General features: G+C 49.3%; 2 protein-coding genes across 3 annotated transcripts in view; one reads left to right on the top strand and one right to left on the bottom strand.

The window, feature by feature from the left end:
* Positions 1–3,889, bottom strand: part of MON1A (MON1 homolog A, secretory trafficking associated) — a 22,826-nt gene extending 18,937 nt beyond the window's left edge. The window contains exon 1 of the mRNA XM_019547525.1: positions 3,748–3,889. The gene's annotated coding sequence lies outside the window, so the exon portion shown is untranslated. The remainder of the gene's footprint in view (positions 1–3,747) is intronic.
* Positions 3,890–7,109: 3,220 nt separating this feature from the next.
* RBM6 (RNA binding motif protein 6) overlaps positions 7,110–7,295 on the top strand; it is a 102,242-nt gene continuing 102,056 nt past the window's right edge. For both annotated transcript variants that reach the window (XM_019547526.1, XM_019547527.1), the window contains exon 1: positions 7,110–7,196. The gene's annotated coding sequence lies outside the window, so the exon portion shown is untranslated. The remainder of the gene's footprint in view (positions 7,197–7,295) is intronic.

The following is a 7,295-nucleotide window of genomic DNA, read 5'->3' on the forward strand; positions in this document are numbered from 1 at the left end:
AACCAGGCAGCACCTGCCCCAGCCCCATTCCCTCCCTCACCACAGAGGCCTTGATCTGCCACCCCATGTCCCTTCCCTCCCCTTCCACCACAACAGACTTACCAGCTGCACACAGCTGTACCAGAAATGAGGTCGGTATCGGCTGATATGCCTCCTTAAATACTGACTATTGGTATCAGCCCCAAAAATATCTATCAGTACACCCCTACTGAAAACAATTCTAACTTATTATTTTTATTGCATGCACAAAAATACTGCTATTACAGAAGTCAGGACTATCAAGACTCAAGCACAGGGTGACCCTGCATGTTAAGGGAATTCAATTTTTGTGGTTCCTTTGGAGGGAAAGATAGGTTGACATATAATCAGAATAATATAGCATACCGTTTTGACCATGTTAAAATGACAGAGTGGTCTCTGACCTCCCTTGGCCCCTGCGGGCAACATCAACATTTGTTCTCCCTGTCACCTTCAGTTTTAACTGTTTAATTTCCTCTGGCCACACTGATATCAGTTGGAAAGGATGACACTGTTTTGGACACAGACCTTCCAAATCGAAGCATTTGGAGCCTCAGAGATCAGGCCACTTCATCTTCTGATTCTGTGCAGAATTCTTTGCAGAATAACAGCTGAAAGTGGAAGTTGGATCTATTAATATCAAGCCCAGTGCTGAACACAAAAGGCCTACTTTGGCTGGAATCACTCACTGCAGACAGACATATAGTCTTCTCTCTTCTGAAATGTCTGAAACACACATTTGGCAGTTAGCAAAAGGAACTGAAAGCAATAGTGGGAACCAAGGACGGTTCATTAACGTGATCTGTTTCAAAGCTTTCCCAAGCATGGAAGGGGTGCTTGAGCTCTTTTGACTTCAACATGTGTGTAATACCTGAGGGCAGAATAAAGCAACGGAGTGCTATGGCTTTGCCGTAGCTGTTTGTATCATCTCCCATCCTTTAAGATGATCAGAACAGAGTGAAGTTCACAGCCCCCCTGTGCTGTTTTTCCAAGAGCTGATTAGATGACATGTAGCAGAGTTCCATAAACTGCCTGCAGCCTGCTGCTTTAAGGGGCAGGTATGGCATCAGCTGGGATAGAGGAAACTTTGAACTCAGACCTCTGCAGCTGCACACAGGCAGGAATGATCTGCAACTGTTCTGAAGTCTCCATTTGTAAATTTCAAATATCTATGCATCAATACCTCTCTATCTTCCCACACCCTGCTCTGTGTCGGGACCATACTGTCAGTTGGGTGCTAGTTAAAATCATCTGATATCTGTCTGAGTTACAGTTCTAAGGATGTTGACATTAGATCTTGATAACTGTGAAATGCAAGCTGAGCTGAGCCTACTCACAAAAGTTAAAATACAAAATATTGATGACAATTGCATAAGTGCAAGAGAATATAATTTTGTGGCTAGACCTTCTGAAAAGAAATAATGAGGCACCACTTCCAGCTTATATTATTATATTTATGATGATTTTAAGCAGGCTCCTATATGTAAAATGCCTATCCTTGATTAATTAGTATAGTAATTTTTTTTTCCCAATTAACTTGTGTTTATGTGTAGGAAGAAACAATCTCCACATAGGCTTTAATAGGTGCCTCCTGATTTACTCTTGTTTTGCCTCCTGTTCTTCCAAGGACAACTCCTCAAAAACCTTGTGTTTTCCCTGGTTGTTAATCAATTTCCTGATATGTTCCAACTTAATAGAAATGGATAACCTCTTGTTACAGAGGAAGGTAATCAAATCAAAACTGGGACTTTCTGATAACCAATAATGAACAGTTTGATTAACAGGTTTTTCCCATTAATTACTGCTTGGGATTCTCTCTCGATTTACACAACTACAAAAATGCTTTGAAGATGCTGAGCTAAAGGGTATAAAAGAGGAATGAAGCAGCTAACAAGAATTAGAATTAAAGGTAATCACACCTTAGAGAAGGTGACAAGATCAATCACCTCTTTTGCCTGTAATTGGTGAGATACTATCACTTTTACAGTTAAAAATACTGGGCTTTGCTTTGCTTTGGGCTCATTTACCAATGAATACTTATAGTAAATAAAGTCTTTCTGTCATTCACCAAATGAGTTGTATCAATTGTTTAACAACAGTCCTTAATCCCATTTCATGATTTAACAATCTTTGTGCAGTAAACAGTCCTGAAACCCTGTGCTCTTCGTCCTGACTCCAGTGCTAACATATGCCTTTCCTGTTCTTCCCCCTCTGAGTTTTTTTTGTTCTGCAACCAAACAGAGTTAGTTGCAAGGTGACTTTTGCTGTAGAAGATAATGTTTGTGCCTGCTTCTGTAACTGTTCTCTAATCAGGCTCCCATTGGAAAGGGCTCAAACAGTGCAGGCCTGCTGTAAACTTCTCACTTGACTAGCTCCAGTCCTGCAGCTTGGCTTCACACAGGCTGAACACATAACTGTCTTGCACAACAAAAGCAGAATCTAATCTTGACCTCAGCCCAAAGCTCCTGACACTTTACCTCCCTGCTGCATCAAGGCAGTTGTGAATTGTCTGAGAGCTGACAGGAAAAAAGGACCTCCTAGTCAAAGAAGGAGGGGGAGGAACTCTGAGGATCATGAGCTACAGGGCTATTTCTATGACAATCTCAGCTGGAAAGCAGAAGCTAAGAAGGTCTCCACTGCACTCAGGGTGGAGCATGAGTGACTGGTGCCTCCTGAATCTGGGGTGGGGGGGACCTGCAGAAGCTGCTGACAGTGGCAGCCCTGTTGCGGGGGGGGGCACTAACCCTACTGACAGCATTGGTGTCAGCCACCGGGGGCACTGGTCCCATCAGGGGGGGCACATGCACCCCCTACCAGTTGCCTATGGGGTGGAGGTTCTGCAGCCCACCAGTTCCCTGTGCTGGCAAATGGCTTTCCCCAGTGGTGGTCAAGGGGATGAAAGGGGAGCCTTTTGCTTCTGAATTGCTGGTTGGAATGCCCAGACCCAAGACAGCAACAATTACATCCCATCCCATGAGAGTCAGGAGGCCCTTGTGCAGCAGAGTCGTGTGGGGAGGAGACTGTCATGACAGCCATCCCTGCCCTTAGGATTAATTGCCCCACTCCTTGCTGACCCCATCTGCAGAGAGGTCAAGGCTTTGGTAGGTCAGAAGCAGTCATTTCTCTTTGACCCAGGCGCAGTTTCTGAGTGCAAAGCAGTGCCTGGCGCATAGGCAGATCTTGTCATGCGGTTACCTGAGGGGCTGGTAGCAGTGAACAGAGAGTTGAAGTCTCCAGGGCTCCCATTTAGTATTTTTCACCAGCACTTGAATACTGCTCTGGGCTTAGAAACACAGGCAAACAGGGCCCTCGGGAGGTCTAGTCCAAGCCCCTGCACAAGGCAGCACCAACCTTTGTGCTCACCATCCATGCCCACTCTCTGCCCTGAGCTGGGGCCCAAGTCAGGGGCAGCACTAGCCCAAACCTCAGCTGGGGGTGCTGGGAGCGCCCCTGGGAGCCAGCTCTCCTTCCTTCAGTCTGATCCCCCTCCCCAAGCACAACTGCAGGGGCCGGCTGAGGCCATCCACCCACTTTTGTCTCTCACAGCCCAGCAACGTCCCCTGCTAGGGTGCAATCGCCTGTACCTCAGAGTGCACGGTAGACCAGTCCCACCGCGGTGCACGGGCTCCAAAGCCGGGGAAGCAGATCTCCCTGTGCTGCCAGCTGCCTCCGAGGGACACCACATGCAAGGAAAAACAGGGAACGCGGGGGCAGCTCCAAGGGACCAACCTTTGCAACGCCTCCCACACGCTCTGGAGGCCCTGCTCGGCAGCACGGCGAGGTCAGAGCTCGGACAGGAACTGGGTGCTGCCCGCAGCAGTGTCTGCTTCCCCGCGGCCGAGCCGCACCGGGGCCCTCAGCCCGCCGCCGCCCGCGACCTCCGCTCCCTGCCCCCGCTCCCGCGGCTTCCAGCCGGCGAAGGGCGACGCCGCCGCTTCGCCCCGCAAAGGTCAGTCTCCACCACCGCAAGCCCGGTGCATCTTGGGAATCGTAGTCCGTAACAAAACCACTGCTGTGACAAGCTGGAGGTGAAACGGTCCCAGTGTGGCGCCTGCTCCGTGCTTGTCCTGCCTCAACAACCGACAAGGCCTCGGTCCCTGTGGTCTAGTCACCGCTGCTCAGTTTTAAACAAGTTGCTGCTTGGCATGGAGTGATCCGCATGAGCACCCGCCTTGATTTCCATAGCCCCAGCGCCAAGCACAGCGCATACAGAGAGCTGATGAACCCGGAGTGCAGACACGCTGGCAGGTTGTGCTTTTATCTCATAATGACCCCCTCGGGAGAAAATAAATGTTTCTTCTCATTGCAAGGCAGGATATCTGAGAGAGCCTGCGTAGTGCCCCAGAGGCAAGGTATTGGGTCTGATACAGGGTGATGCATCTCTGAAGTGATTTAATTATTTTATGTGTGGCGAGTTGCTTTTGGTCCTGGTGGCTTTAAATAACTGGCTGAACTGGAGCAGTGAGCAGGGAAGCGGCAAAATTTGCAGATAAGAGAAGTTACTTAGATTCAGCAGGATCAGGAGAGGGTTGTGAGGAACCTGCTAGGACCTAACCCACGCCAGGTAAATGGGCGACATGACGGTGAAGGAAAATTGCTGTTGACAAATACAAGGATAACCTTGAAAGGACCCAGAGGAGGAGTCACTAGAAATAATGTCCACAAACTGACAGAGAGCAGATTTAGACTAGGCATTAAGAAGAACTTTTTCACGGTGTGGGTTGCCAGAATCTGGACTGGGCTTCCCAGGGAGGTGGTGCTCTCCCCTACCCTGGAGGTCTTTAACAAGAGGCTAGACAAACACCTGGCTGGGTTCATCTGACCTCAGCACTCTTTCCTGCCCAGGGCAGGGGATCGGATTTGATGGTCCCTTCCGACCCTGAATGTCTATGAAATCTATTAAAATAATGTACAGTAGTAGAGGGAAACATTTCCTTTAGCTGCTTTTGGATCATAAACTCAAAGACTGTGAAACAGCCTTTTTCTTGATGTATAGTTTTGCTAGACAACAATAACATGCTTTGCCACACCCTGCAGGTTAAATTACTAAAGCAGGAGCTCTTTTTTCTTTCTGTAGATGCTATTCCATGTCATATGGAATTTCTTTTTCATTTTAATTTCTTTTTAATAAGCCTAGGAATTTCCATTCAGAAAAGAATGTTAACATAACATAAATGTTGTGTAATGGAGCACTCAAAAGTCAGGAAATGATTGCGATGCCTCATGCAACCTTAACTGCCACATTTTGCATCTGCTTAATTTGTACTATCATGATGTTTAACTAGGTCAGGGGTGATCACCTCCTGCCCACAACCAAATCTAGCCTCTGATGCTGGGTGACCTGACTTGCAGGACTCCCCATGAGCCTGGAAATTTGGCAGCAGTATTCCTGGAGAGCCCGACCTTGCATACTGGATTGGGCATGCAAGGCAGTGTGGGGCCTGATCCTGGTGCGTGGGGTGTGGCATGGGGCTCCAGGGTCCAATCCCAGAGTAGGGGTGTGGTACAGGGCTGGATCTGGGTGTACAAGGCTGCATGGAGGCAGTGCATGGCCTGATCTGGCCTGCAGACCAGCAGACCAACCCTGCACCATTCATCTGGTCTGCAGGGCCAGAAGATTGAGCACCATTGAATTACTATCACAAGGGACACTTTTGCATGTGCTCTGGGGGGTGGGGGTGGTAGCATTTTAATTGGAGTGGCTCTGAGTGCTGCTCTAATTAAAGTGCCTCCACTACTATTTTTAAGCGCAGGGACACCAATACATGAGACGCAGGAGGCTCCTGAAGCATAGTAATTGCCATGTTCCAGCAGACTTAATTAACTGAGTCTGCTCTGACGTGCTGGAATTCCAGCAAGTTGGAGCAGCCTCCATGCTCATGTATAGGCGCTCCATGTTCCACCAAGCTGTGCCATATTCAGTGAACAGAATAGACAGCGCTCCAAATTGTTGTTAACTTTCCTGTTCAAAGCATGACTGCTTTTTCCACAGTGTCATCCAACTCAGCATTGCACTGGATTGCATCACAAGGACTGTCTTCACACTACCAGCCTGGACTGCAATAGGGAGACCATGTGCCCTAGGTTTATGCACTGGACTAGGCTTCAGGAAACCCGATTTCTGATTCTAATTCTGCCAGTGCTCTGATGGATCATCTTAAGTAAGTCACTCCACATTTCAGTGCCTCAGTTTCCCCTTCTATAAAAGGGAGTAATGATAGTGACCTTGTTTGCAAAGCACTTTTGAGATACTTTAATGAAGAAAGATATAGAAGAAGTAAGTGCTGTTGTTGTTATTATAGTAACTGAAAGCACTCCTGACTGAAGCCCCATTCACTGCACAATAGGCCTCATTATCCATCCCAGCATGGGGACACTCTGATAATTGGCAAGATCCCCCAAAAAGAATAGGGAGAGATAAATCAGGGGAAGTCACTTGCTGGAAATGTTATATCATCCAGAGTATCCAAATACAAAGGTAATGTTTGTGGCACGCAGTAACAGCATTGTGCAGTCTGTCTATGGAATATCAGTGAAAAGCAGAGCTGCGTGCTAGTGCTCATCAAAGTTCTCTGGGGCGGGGGCCAGACACAGCAGCCTCCTGACCGAATCAGAGTCTGTCCATCAAAGCCCAAGTGTCTGCAAGTGCACAGGGATCTGCTTAATCTGTTATGCTGCTGCTGCTTGTCACTTCCCGGTGTCCATAGGCTCTGGCCAGTTTCCAGAGCTACCGGGATCCAGGTCGTCACGTTTCTAACACACCAGCCAAAGCCCCTAAGCTGTACTGTACCCTGTCTTCACTGTCCCCCTGCGCCTCCCCGGCAGCAGGCAGGAGACGGCCCTGCCTCCCTCTCCCCGCACTGAACACCGCCAGGGCCGGCCCTGCGACCACCAACCCCGGTGTCAGGCCTCTAAACTACACCTCCCAGTGTGCCTCCGGGGGAAGCCCTTGGCCCCGCAAAGCATTCTGGGAAATATAGTTCGCTTTCTGCTCCGCTTACGCTGAGGTCGCTAGAGCATTAGGCCGCGGGGTGCCCGCACTGCATTGTGGGAACGGCAGTGCGGAAATGGGTCAGGACTCTACGTCCCATGGTTCAGCGGGGCTGCCCCACCCCGGAACTTCCGGTTTCCTCTCGGCGCTGCGGCGAGCCGGGGAGGCCGACCCGTCCGTGGCTAAGGTGAGCGGCCCGGTTATTATGGGATGTCGGGCGGGAGCCGTGAGGCTGTTCTCTGCCCCCGCGCTCTCCGGGGCGGCGACGACGACAGCGCGGTTCCGT

Source organism: Crocodylus porosus, unplaced genomic scaffold, assembly GCF_001723895.1.
Source record: "Crocodylus porosus isolate Cpor-Errol unplaced genomic scaffold, CroPor_comp1, whole genome shotgun sequence".
Taxonomy (NCBI): Eukaryota; Metazoa; Chordata; order Crocodylia; family Crocodylidae; genus Crocodylus; species Crocodylus porosus.